The 13,853-nt window shown below is 32.8% G+C and overlaps 1 long non-coding RNA gene across 1 annotated transcript; it reads right to left on the minus strand.

Annotated features, from left to right (window-relative positions):
• Positions 1-902: 902 nt before the first annotated feature.
• Positions 903-6,072, minus strand: LOC132622956 (uncharacterized). Its single transcript, XR_009576050.1, has 4 exons — positions 5,887-6,072; positions 5,592-5,638; positions 3,745-3,809; positions 903-3,303 (listed from the first exon to the last, which is right to left on the minus strand). It is a non-coding gene; the product is annotated as an uncharacterized LOC132622956 (long non-coding RNA).
• Between the last annotated feature and the right edge of the window lie 7,781 nt (positions 6,073-13,853).

The following is a 13,853-nucleotide window of genomic DNA, read 5'->3' on the forward strand; positions in this document are numbered from 1 at the left end:
TTAGCTTTATATTATATATTGATGAAATATGAAGAAAAAGGTGCCAAAAATCTAAGAAAAAAGAAAAATACAAATGCTGGTCATAGAGAGGTGTCACATCACCTTCTTTATACTTAGCTTTATATTATATACTAGTAAATTTGTCCGCGCTTCGCGCGGTCATAAAATTAAACATCAAGTGATGTCATGTTAAGTATGATCTTCAGTCTGTTGGTCCAATAATTAGCTCCAAAATTCTCAATGTAGGCATTTCCCATAAATAGTCTACAACGCTTTCATGTCATATTATAAGATGTTTAACTTAAAACAATTTGGCAAATCCTGTTAAAAAGAAATGCAATTTGTATAACAGATCTAAGGCGATACTTTTTCGAAATTTGGCATCCTATGTTTGATGTCTTAAAAGTACTTGCATGTTTGTAATTTGCTCTAAAACACAATTCTTGTTCAACTTTAGTTTCAAATTGACTACAACAGGAAGATACTTAAACTACATATTAACTTGCTATAACTTTTATCTCATTCCCTATCTGCTCCAGCAACAGAGAGGAAGAAAGGATACATCGAGCTAGTGATGTCATTAGTCGGTCCCCATGTCTGAATCTCTTGCTATTCTTGTTTTCCCAATCTTCGTTGTACTTATTCAACAGAATATCCTAAATCTTCCCCCCGGCATCGTGGTTTGGCCTTTTCTTGGTGAAACCATGGTCTATTTGAAACCTTACTCAGCCTACGACTATTGTTGAAGAGTTAATGTAGGATCACATTTCAAGGTAAACTCTTCCAATGAAGCCCAACTTCGTGCTTTTCCCCCCTTTAATTAGAAAGAGAATGTATCTTTAATCTTTGTCCCGGGAGTCCAAACTTGTGGGTATAAAAAAAATTACACAAGTCAAATTTGTCTGGATAGCAAACAATAGTCAGCAGATGCATTCTGTAGGAATGAAAGGAAATAAAGCGACTTACTACTTGGAAGGGTTATGAAAAAATCAAAATTCTTGATTAGCTACTAATTTTGCTCTTCACATGGCCATGAAACTTCATCGGTAGCTGTAAATTTGGCAATTTACTTCTTGGAGGTGATCGTTCTGATGTTCTATTACAACTCCATAAGCACAATGCAAAGAAATTTAAGAAGTATGAAAATAACCTCTGTTTAACCGCATCTCATAACATTGTAGTCATCCTATGCCTTCTTTTGCTGAAGTATTCGACAAAAAACATCAGAAAGTAACACATATCAAATGGAAAATTTTTCTATTAGATGAACCGTCGAATAGCAGTTGAATACTTAATTAAACTCTCTGATAAATGCTAGGATTTCCACAAGCAACAAAATTGAAGCAAGGAGTAAAAGTAATGGAAACACTAACGTCAACAACATTATCAGTCAAGAGTCAAGTATTTAAAAAGTGCCTTAGAGAATGCTTTGTTCCTCTCATAGTCTATCGTAATCAAGGTTGGGAGTTGCATCTTGCAATATCATTAGCAACAGCTGAGAAATATAAAATATGTAATGTAAGTATGATTAAACTTTAAAGTGGCTCCACCAGAAACAAAAATGTGGTTGTAGCTATCCTAATTAATGTACCTTCATTGAATTGGAGGATATTTTGAGAAAGGAGCATCAGATCATGCTAACCAAATCTTAAAGAATATCTAAACTTGACACAGGGGAGAAAAAGTGAACTCATAATTTATCAGTGAGCCACATAAATGTGCATATACAGGCTAAAGTACAAAGGCATTACTGAATTAAAAAGGACCATATTCATCTATGTATTTATGTGGATCACTGTAACTCCTACTTTTATTTTCTCATACTATAAATGAATGAAAATAATAGCCCAAGCTGCCCAGCAAACAATAATTTCCCTAAAATAGTTCAAATAGGCTGAATAATATTAAGAAGTTGAAAGGTTCTACCAATAAACCTTGAATTATTAAGTTGTGTAATAATTGCCCGTAAACATCGTTTTCCTCATATTTTTGGGAGTTTGAACTCTAACTCCCAAATCATATACTGGGTTCTCGCGCAGATCCAATTCTAAGTTCAGTTAACATTTCATTATATTTTATTTCAACTTTCTGCCAAGAAAATGAAATAAGAACATTAAACAATACAAAAATACAAACTGACACTATGCAAAGAGAAAAGAGAAGAAAGAAGGATAAAAAACTTAAAAAACAAGAAATTATTTGCACAACCTTGCATTGGATCATATGAATGCAATTTAAAAGCTAATAATATAACAACCGGACCGAGGAAGTAAACTCCAATCTTCAAGTGTAAAAACTTGCAACGAAATTACAAAGATGTCTATGATACCTGCAATTATTCCCATAAATTAACCACTTTTCAAAGTCAAAAAAGAGAAACACAAAGTGAGAATATCAGATTCCAGGAATTCTAAGTAATACACTTGTTAGTTCTTGATCGAATTAAAAGTAGAAGTTACCAAATTCAAGATCAACTAAGTGAATCTAAATTAGTCACTTATTTGGCGCAACCAATGGAGTATATAACTATTCAAAGAAGATGAACCAAGAAGGTTAAAGAGAAAAACTTTCTTTCTATTAGATTAGGACACGGGGATGACACTATTTGCGTATCAGTGGAGAGAAAACTCTTGCAGCGGCTTCGACCGAGAGAGAATGGAAAGAACTTTTGCAGAACCATTGATTTCTTCTTCGTCGTTGTGTTGGAAATGCAGGCAAGTTAAAGAGGTCTTTGGGTTTTCCAATTGATGGATTAGGGGACTGAAATGACTGTTAGTGGCTTTAATTAGTCGTGACTGTTGACCTTTGGTGTGTATTAAGGAGAATGAAATATTTAAGGGAAAATGCAAAAAAAACCACAAAAAAGATAAATAGGAATCCAGGCCTTAGAGAGGTGCCAACTCAGCCTGTGCTATTCCCAGTCTATATATATATATATATATACATTTTGTTGCCTTGTCAAATACTCCTGATAAAGATATCTGAAACTTTCTTTCACTGCAATACTAACATGTGTTTCATCAATTTCCGGACCAATTTTTTATAATTCAAAATCCGAAACTTTAGCCCAGAGATTTTCGTCAAGAAGTATGTTCAACGACTTGACATATCAGTGGATAATTGCCTTATGAAAACCAGTATGAAGATAGTAAAGTACTTTTGTTGATCCTATGCAAATTTCATGCCCTTATGTCCAATCCAGATTCAGAACGTCTGATCCATAAGATGATCCTTAAGAATTCCATTCTCCATGTACCTAGATGGAAGCACATTTCACCAGATCACTGTAGCCGATGAATGTAACTGTTGCATAAAAGGTAGAAATTTCATCATTTTTCTTCACAATGAAGATGATGTGTGTTAGTCAAATAAATACCAAAGACAAAATTCACTTTTAAAATATTTAAACCAAGAAAAGCCGTAAATATGTTTGCAAAATCTAGATCCTAGATTTAGACATAACAAAAGGATATGGGGACTAATTGATGTCATTTCCTATATGCTTTCCAAATTTACTACAGAAAATCAAAGTTACTTGGAGGCCATCTATAACTAAAATGGTTGTAAGGTATAGACTGCCAGGCTTTCTCTTTGAATATATATGCATTTAATAGGTAAATAGAATATTAGCATATTACAACCGGTAAAAATACATTAATAGTGATACATTCATCTTTTATATTTTTGATGATAGTGTATACAAATTAATATGTCATCTATAAGAAGTTGCAATGAAAGTCAAACCTCCAAATATAACAATGAAAGCTTGTAGGAATTCTGCTTCAGCCAATATTTCCTCAGGATTCAACCTGCAAAAACCACGTATCCTACATATCAATCAACATCCGTAAATTTATATATTTTCAGTAGTTATAGAATTAAAGAAATCACTTTCAGTTAACCTTTAGAGTACAAACTGCTATATTTTTTTCTTGAAAGGTAAAAGATCGGTATTATCTATACTCTCATAGTTAGCATACATATTATTTGAAAGTTCACTTAATGGAAAATTAACATATAGTAGTCTAAAAATAGGAACGGGGAGCTTCTTCACAGCCTTCGCCTTCTTCTTTGTGGGAAGAGTTATTCGACGTTGGCTTCTTCTGACCATTTCTTCTCTGCTTATAATTATTCAATATACCAAACAATAGATAATCAATGCGCCATACATGTAATACAAAACCCCTAAAATTAGAATATAACAAAATGCAGCAGACAATAAAAATAGTTCTCCCCTAAATCACTGAAAGAGCAAATGAGCATAGTACTACTCTATGTCATGCATAATGTTAATTAGATGACCAAATCTGAAGAGGAAAATAGTTCTCCCCTAAATCACTGAAAGAGCAAATGAGCATAGTACTACTCTATGTCATGCATAATGTTAATTAGATGACCAAATCTGAAGAGGAGGCACCAAGCAGAATAAATAGAAAATAAACAATGGATACCTAGAAAGAAAAAAAAAACACTTTATATAGAGCCCCTCTATGGAGAAAGAAAGCAATTCAGTTTTTTTGAATCTTGTCTACACAGTAACATGAACACAAAGTTATAAGCTATCAGAATTAATTCGACTTTTGTTATTCAAACTTAGCTTGAAATGTCTAAGAACTTTATTATATAGAGGAAGGGAGAAAAGAACTGAAATGTAATTAGAGTTGTATCTAAACACTCTTGGCTTAAAGGAATAAAAGCCCCCAAAAAAAAAAATGAAAATTCAACTTCAAAAGGCTCTTTTTCCTGTAACTTAGAAAAAGTTATAGTTTTTGAAGAAGAATAATTGTTCAACTTTTAAAAGGCCTTTTTTCCTGGACTTAAGAACAAAACTATTGTTTTGAAGAAGAATAACCATTGTACGAACCTTTCATTCTTAACAACGTTGTTGATTGTTATTAATTACGCAACTATGATAAGATATTTACACTTTTATTTTGAAAAGAGTTTTTTTTAACTAAATTCATTTCCGAAAAGAGGGTTCAATGAAAAAAAAAAAAGAGGAAATTGCTTGCAGACCCTTGCACTACGTCATATGCATGTCTTTTTTGTTTAGAATTAGATGTACTAAGCAACAATTGAACCAACGGAGATAACCATCAACCTTTATAGTGAAAACTTAAACAAAATCCCATAAAAGCTAACAATTCGTGCAATGGGGTTTTCATATTCAATACTGCAAGATAAAAAAAAATAGAATTAAGAGACACGTTCTCAAAACTAAAACGCAAATTCTTCAAACAATACTAAATTTAGAAATACCAAAATAATTTATTTTTTTGCCAATTTCTAATGCATTGATATAGACTGGTTATACTAAATTAGCTAACTCGCTGGTAGACTGATAAAGTAAGACACTATTAAATCAACAAATTAAAATAGGAGTATATTTTACCCACAATGCAAGTAAACCCAAAACTGGGGGGAAAACACCATCTGTAGTTTAACATAATAGACAAATACAGAGTTAATCCCAGTACACCAACAAATAGCACATAAGAGGCGCAAAATAAATTGAAAGAAACAGGTGAATTCTCAATTTGTATATACAAAAAAAATATCAACTGATTAGTTGAGGATAAATTTAGTACTACCTTAAAGTTAAGAAAAGGGGAAAGATGTGCACCACGTATCATCACATCTGCAAGAAAAAAAATCAATGTAAAATTGGCAATTACGGCATTAATCATCTTCACGAATACTCAAATAGAGATGTAAAAGAGACGAATAATAAATCAACTTCTTCGACACCCATTATGCAAACTTTAGAGTGTAAATTTTCAACAGTGGGAATTGGAGAAGGGAATTTTCCACAGGTGTAACGAATCAAAACTTCTGGTCAATTTTAGAAAAGATTTTGAAAATTGATCCAAAGAATTCACTTATTACCTTTGTGTTTTCACTGAAATCTGTGCAGCCTTTGATCAACTGGGTCAAGAAGTTCGTCTGGTTTCTTCTCTGTACTCGATAGTTGAATTTCATTGTAAAAAGAGATGAAGCAGAACCCTAATTAAGAGGACACGTCAAAATAAGAGGTGTAGTTTGTAAGACAAAGAGGCGCGGGGAGTTGGAAAGAATGAGTGAACCGTTACAGTTGCAATTAGGGAGCGGTTTTGATGGGAAAATATTAATTAATTTTAAGAAGGCAATATTTGAGTAAAATGGCAAAAATCTGAAAAAATAGAAAAATAATTTTCCTGGACTGTGAGGCCTGCCACATAAGCAGGGCCTATGCCCTGCTTTATATATTTATACAGATTGATTGATTGATATTGATAGATTGATTTTCACATATGAGTAGTTGAATATATATCTTTTAAGCTAAGATTTTATACTTATAATTGGCAAAGCAATAAAGAAAATTTATTTGACGGTTTCAAAAAATCGATTCTTTTTAAAATAGAACTTCTAACGGACGCAACAAGTGGCGAATGTATATATCTTAATTTTGAATTATGGGTTCAACTAATTCAACTTTTAGACACAAAGCCTAAATTTATATATTAAAAAATATAGCTTTTCAATAATATATAATTAGATTTTGAACGTACATTCAAAAGTATAGTAAATTTAGTGCAAAAAAATTTAAAATTCGATTCAATCCATTTTAAACCATGTATCCACCTCTCATACAGTTGTACCATTTACTCTAGTTTTAACTGCTTCCATCATTATACCTTGACATTCAGAGGTGGAGGAGGGAGAGTATCCGCTGCGGGTTTGGTTGAATTCAATAATTTTGATTTAAATTCTATATTTGTTTTCAAAGTTTACTAGATATGTATAAATTATTAATTTAAAATTTAGTAACTTAAAAACAATAGAATTCAAAACCTATAAACTTTAAATTTTGACTCCGCTTCTATTGACATTTCACCAAGGTCCAATAAGCTGGCATATCAATATAAGACCTCTAGACCATCCATACCCCACACCACCCCTCCCCCGGCTGAGAGAAATCAAAGAAAAAAGAAAACGATCAAAGAGAACATGTTATCACTAAAGGATGTCGTGCAACGGACGAGTTGTTCCTCCCCTAACCAGAGGTCGAACCTTGTGTATGAAAAAATCCTTGGCAGGGAGTGCTTCTTCCGAATAGACCCTATGCGACGTAAATTCGGATATAATCGGGCTCCAATGCGTATACCGAACACCTGGTGGAAAACCAAAAAAAAAAAATACCGATTTTGGTCAGAGATTCCACCAAAAAACAAAATAGTCAACGGCAACATTTTCATGATCTACTATTCAATTTGTAATTTTGAGTGCCTTTCGTATATACGTATTTTTTTTTACGTGCTGCGAAAATTCAATTTACTATTCAATATGTACTGGGGGAGGTGATTAGACAGGACATGACACCTCGGCTGACTGAGGACATGACCTCAGATAGGAAGATATGAGGTCCAGGATTAGGGTATAAGAATAGTAGGTAGCTATAGGGAGGGAGAGGGAGGTAGTAGGTAGCTAAAGGGTGGGGGAGGGGGGGGGGGGGGGTTGTATCTGGAGTGCAGTACTTATTCTTCTCTTTTCTTTTATCTTTAATAGTAGTAATCAGTTATCATGTAGTCTCTTATTCTCGATTTGTATTACTATCTGTTACTGCATTTGTTTGTCTCTTGCTATTTTTCTGTCTATTTTCTTTTGAAGCGAGGGTCTATCGGAAACAACCTCTCTACCCCACAAATGCGTACATCCTACCCTCCCCAGACCCCACTTGTAAGATTACTGGGTATGTTGTGTTGCTGTTGTATTCAATTTGTCAAATATATTCTTCTACAAATTGAATAGTAAATGTTGAATCCTCTTGACTTCATTGTGTGATTACTTTATGTTAGCCTAGATTATATACAAACTAGTAAATCTATCCGCGCTACGTGAAGTTACAACAACAACATATCCAGTAAAATATTATTGAATTTAGAAATAAAATTTATACAAAATTATTAAATTATTCATGTAAATGCATATAATTTTTTTTTATATGTGTTCTTACCCACGTGATATTAACTCAAAAAAATTATATATATATCACACTAAAGATCTAGGAATTCTAGACTGCTAGCTTTGATTCATGTAATCTTAGTGAATGAAATTCTTTCCAATCTTCTGATAATAAGAACACGATAAATACGACAAATACAGCGTACACATCCACTAAATAGCTCGTGATAAATTCTCCAAATATTCTTTTGAAAATCCATGCACTCTGAAAGTCGGAATACCTAAATCCTATCATGTTAAAACAAATGAAAAATGTTAACTTGATCATTCCAGCAATTTTCCTCATGTGCTTTGGTGGTGCTCAACCTTTTGCCACAAATTTAGCGCAGACTAATGACGATATTGTATTAAATGGAAAAACACTTCAATTTGATAAAAGAAGTAAAAATAAAATATAAAAGGAAACCCAATAATAAAAATAAACTAATGGACAAAATATGCAACTTAGAATGAGCAAAAGAATTAATCGTCCACTTTCTAGGATAATCACATTAATTGGCTTTAACTTTCTAAGAATCTGTCCATTTAGTTATGTCAATGACCCTTTTGTTATTAGATTTTAGTCATCCCTTGCAATTATTGATTGTCTTCACAACTCTTCATTTTCTAATTAATTTATCTTAATTAATCTCCTTATGAGATATACATATTTGATATAGCCGTGAAACTTCGAAAAAACACTAATTTCTTTTTTTGAAAATTGGCAAACCATTTTCTGCACAACAACATAGTTGCTTAAACACTGATTCCCACTCATCTCCTATCTCGTGTGAAAAGCTTGCATGGGAATCAAAATAAATTATGTTTATGTTTGGAAAGTGAATGACCATTTTCATGGGTGCTTTAGCAAAGCCAATAGATATAGGGTGAGTGTAGTATCCGGAATCGTAGAGATTAAGCCCATGATAAGCCCTCCGTGCCAATAAGGTGGATGAATCAAAGGGATCTGGAAGATCAAACTATATTTCAATGCACTGCGTACAACTTTTCTGTTACGCGCTCTATATCTATGCAACTGTATGAGAGGAAATCAGGGCTGAACAAAGATAACACATTGAATCACATATAACACTACATACAAAAATAAAAGTATACACCATCTAAAAATAAGACATGTATAAAGAACAAACAAATATCCAAGTTTTGAGATAACATAAAAGAACATGCGATAAGTAGAAAGCCAGGCAGACTTGAACATACCATAACAAATTCTCCAAATTTTGCTACTCGGTCACTATGTACGTAATAGGAATATAGAAGTAAACTGTTACACCTCTCATTTCCATATGTTGAGTTTCGCCGAATGCTAATTGTCCTAGCCTTGGGAAGTAGGATAAATTTTTTGAGGTCATGGGGATAGATATGTCCATCTTGGGTATATAATGGAGAAAAACCATGTTTAGTAAGCCTCGGGAAGGTTTAAGACTCGTCGGATCATTGGAGTTAAGTTTCAGTGGAAGTTGGGTAAAATGTCACATTATGGCGCACTTTGCAGCGCAACATGCGAGCAGCAAACACGCTTTGCGGCCACGCAGTTGCACAACAAAGTGTGACAGTGAAAATTGGTGTTGTGCGCGGTCTGCGACACAACATGCGGCTCACAAAGCACGCTTTGCGTCTAGCAAAGCTTGCCGCATGTTGTGTCGGTCCAGAATTTTCTGGACCACTATATATAGATCAAACTCGACCCAAAAATCATATTTTCACCATTTTTGGTCATAGAAACCTCTAGAATATTCTCTCCACTCTTCATCCACAAGAAATCAAAGGAAAGCCAAGATCAACCACTTCAAATCCATGAAAACAAGTGTGCGAAACTTAGTAAAAGTTCATCAACTTCAAGAAAACCCAAGGGAAGTGAAATAGGGTTTTGGTGCTAGAAGCGCATTTCCATTCAAGGCTTGTTCATCCATCACCAAGGTAAGTTTCATGACCATACCATGTTGTTTAAGGTATTGGAAGGCTAAGACACTTGAATTGTAGAAAGACATAGAAATTGGGTCATAAATGAGTGAATAGTGTCATTGTTGAATAGTGGTTGAGATGAATCATGAATGTTGGTATGTTGTGATTGTGAATATGTTATAAATGACATTTAGACCATGGAATAAGTATTATATATGAGAAAACGCGATAATGAGCTATAACCATAATTGTGGAGAAATTGAAGGGAAATGGTGAATTGTGGTAAATGTAGATAAATGATGATTGTTGTTTGCGATATTGTGAATGTTGATATGAACATTTGGGAGTGGATATAGAATATGGGAAAAGTAGTATAGACAAAGGAAATGTTGCCCAATTTTCCCTAGAAGTAGTGACACGTTCTTATGGTCGATTAACTAACGTTAATGCGAATCCTCTTGAAGGTAGAAACGTGGATATCGAAGGAGAACAAGCAAGCGATAGATTAGCTAAACGTAAAAGGTATGTGAGGTTAGTCCTTTCTTTCTATGGCATGAATCCGATGGTACGATTCTCCTTTCTCTCCATAAATTCTCTATATATCCGGGAAAGTCAAGAGTCTATGATCATGAATAGCTATATGAGATGAGAGATATGTTATGAGTCCAATAATGATAAGCTTGAGTCTAAAGACTCTAGAGCTCATGTTATGACGTTCCTATAACGCTAATGATGTCGTATGTTGTAGACACTCACCTTATCCATTATTCCCTTCGAGGTGAGGCAGAATACCATTAAGTTAAGTATGTTATGTATGGTAGACACTAACCTTATGTATTGTCCCTTCAAGGTGAGGCAGAGTACCATAAAGTCGATGATGTTATGCTTTGTACACACTCACCTTACGTATTACTTCCCTCAAGGTGAGGCAGGCTGTTTGTGAATGCTCCATAATGGAATCTAGGGATCACGACCTTACGTCACCCCAATAAAGTATAGTTGCCCTTGAGTCTTCATGCATGTATGGTGATGAGCATACTATGATGAGTAGATTATAATGAGCATATTATGATGAGCATATGATGATGATATTACACCGTACCTATATGGTCGGGCAGATATACATACCACTATAGTGGGCAGCTTATACCCCGGACGCGAGAGGCCTAGACGCAGGTTAATTATTATCACACCGTACCTATATAGACGGGCAGCTTATACATTATCACACCGTACCTATATGGACGGTCAGCTTATACTTATACATTTATGCATATATGATATGATGACGAGTATGAGTAAGATAGCACGATCTATTTCTTTTATGATTCACAGTCAGTTACAGATTGCTCCTCATTTGATGCCTCCTCATTTCATTGATGTTTCATTATTGTTTATGCCTCTCATACTCAGTACAATGTTCGTACTGACGTCCATTTGCTTTAGACGCTGTGTTCATGCTCACAGGTAGACAGGAGGGTGATCCTGATCCAGACTCATAGGAGCTAGCAACTGATTTGAGAGCATTCCATTGTCCGGATGTGCTTATGATTATTCTTTTGTGTACATGTATATTTTGGGCATGACGGGGTCTTGTCCCGTCCTTATGTCTAGCACTCCAGTAGAGGCTCGTAGATACGCAGTGTGGGTTAGATGGTCTCACGAGATTGCTACTATGTATATGTATTATTTTGATGGCCGAAAGGCTTATGTATATAAAAGTATTTATGTTTCAAAGTAAATATGATTTTCTCACGATTTGAGTATAAATTTGATAAAAGAGTGTTAAATAAGTATGATAAGTAGTAGAGCGAGCGGTGCTCGGTGGTTAGCCCCGGATACCCATCGCGGCTCCTAGTCGGGTCGTGACATAAACTTTCAGGAGGAAGCAAAATTTTAGTAAAAGAAATCAGCCATATGTGAAATATAAATCTAAGAAAGAGGAATGAGGAATTAAGGAGTAATTAAGCGAATTTAATGTGTCTTTTGGGTTGACGTGTGGAGTAATGGCAATACGTTCATATGATAAGGGAAGATGTTCATTAATTGTATTTATTTTGAATACCATAATCTGAGCGTTTTTCTTATAAATGTATTGAGAAAGTAATTTGTAGCACATTTAACATAATTAAGAGATTTAAAGTAGTAACTCTTTAGTTATTTTTAACATAGTACTTAAATGAAAAAAAAAAAAAATATAAATAGGAATGCTAGTCATAGAGAGGTGCTTCATCATCTTGTCTATGCTTAACTTTATATTATATATAGATAAATATAGATGTTTTGGGACGATATTTTCTTTATACTTATCATATACAAAACAATAAATAAGAAAACTACTTATTTTAGTGGAAAGCATTTTTCGTTCGTACCAAACACACCCTACATGTCCAATTCTAATACTATATTGTTTTTAGATTGAAATAATTATATCTCTTTTGAAAATAATTTCAATTTTTTAATGTGTCAATGTATAAAATATAATTCTCATTAGCAACCAATATAAAATTTAAAGAATTAAGTAAGCATTTGGAAAATATTTGGTCGAAATGATAAAAATAAAAATATTTGTAGTTGAATAATCGAAGTTTAAGAAGATGATTTAAAAATATTTTTTAAAGAAATTAGACATAAATTTGGGTTAATTAACGTACAGTAACTAAACTTTATCCACTAACAATAAAGTAATAAATTATTTATCTTTCATTTTCTTTCTTCTCATTTCCCAACATTTACTCCTTGTGATTCCATATAATTGCTCATATTTTTTAGATTTGTTTCTTATTTTCTTCATTTAGCATGACTACATTATTATTCTAGTTTTTGAAATTACACTTCCTAATATTAGAAAGAATGAGTCATTAATAAACTTAACATATAACGAGTGATGTTATCAACGTAGAATTCCGTTGTTGAATGAGGTTATAGACTTATATATGTTTTCACTTTCTTTTGAATTATATTTGGAACTTATTTTATGGTATCATGTTAAACTTTTTTTTTGGATTTTGAATTTAGGTTATTTTTTCGATTTCAATTTATTTGATTTAATACTATTCACTTGTTGTTTTGCATTGCATGTTGTTCAATTTTCACTTACAATTGATATATTATTATTTTTTGTCAAACATTTGAATAATGTTATGACATTATATGTATAAATATTAATCTTTTTGTCAAACATCTAGCCCATGATGTTCTTACAAAATGTGTGCTTTTAATTTTTATAATTAATTAGATTAAAACATTATTAATTTGAAAAATATATACAATTATTTTATAATATTATTTACAAATATGTGATTATTAATTAATATATTTTCAAGAAACAATTGTTAGGATCGAAATAACATGGCGTCATGCGGAAGCTAATAATTGCAAATCTTGAACGACGATAAATCAGAGGACAAAGAAAGGTATACTAAAGATGCATAGTACTTTGATATTATTTGGTCAATTGACCTACATAAAAAACTAATATAAAAGAAAGCATAAAAACTATGAGAGAAAAATCTCCCCTAAACAAGACTCCTTTAGAGACTACATTATGAATGCTTTTTCTGTATTGCATGAGAGAAATTTTTCAATACATAGAGGTCTAAAACCTTTTCTTCCAACAAAAGGACTAGCCAAATATAGAAGAGAATTATATTTTCTTTTAAGGAAAAGTAAAACAATTATGGTTATACTTTGACTTTGAAAAGTAAAACTCAAATATGGTAAGAAAATCAGGACAAAACCCTAACAATAATATTTATCTTAAGTACCTAATTTAATATATCATTTATAAAGGCACATATTTGTCAAGTATTAATTTTTATTTTTAAACTAATCTAACTGTGTAATTACACATGTACAACCAAACAATATGCTTGTAATTACACTGAATTACGTTATGACAAACAAACAGATTATAACTACTTATAAGAGAGAATAATGAAGTTTTG

This window comes from Lycium barbarum, chromosome 12 (assembly GCF_019175385.1).
Source record: "Lycium barbarum isolate Lr01 chromosome 12, ASM1917538v2, whole genome shotgun sequence".
Taxonomy (NCBI): Eukaryota; Viridiplantae; Streptophyta; class Magnoliopsida; order Solanales; family Solanaceae; genus Lycium; species Lycium barbarum.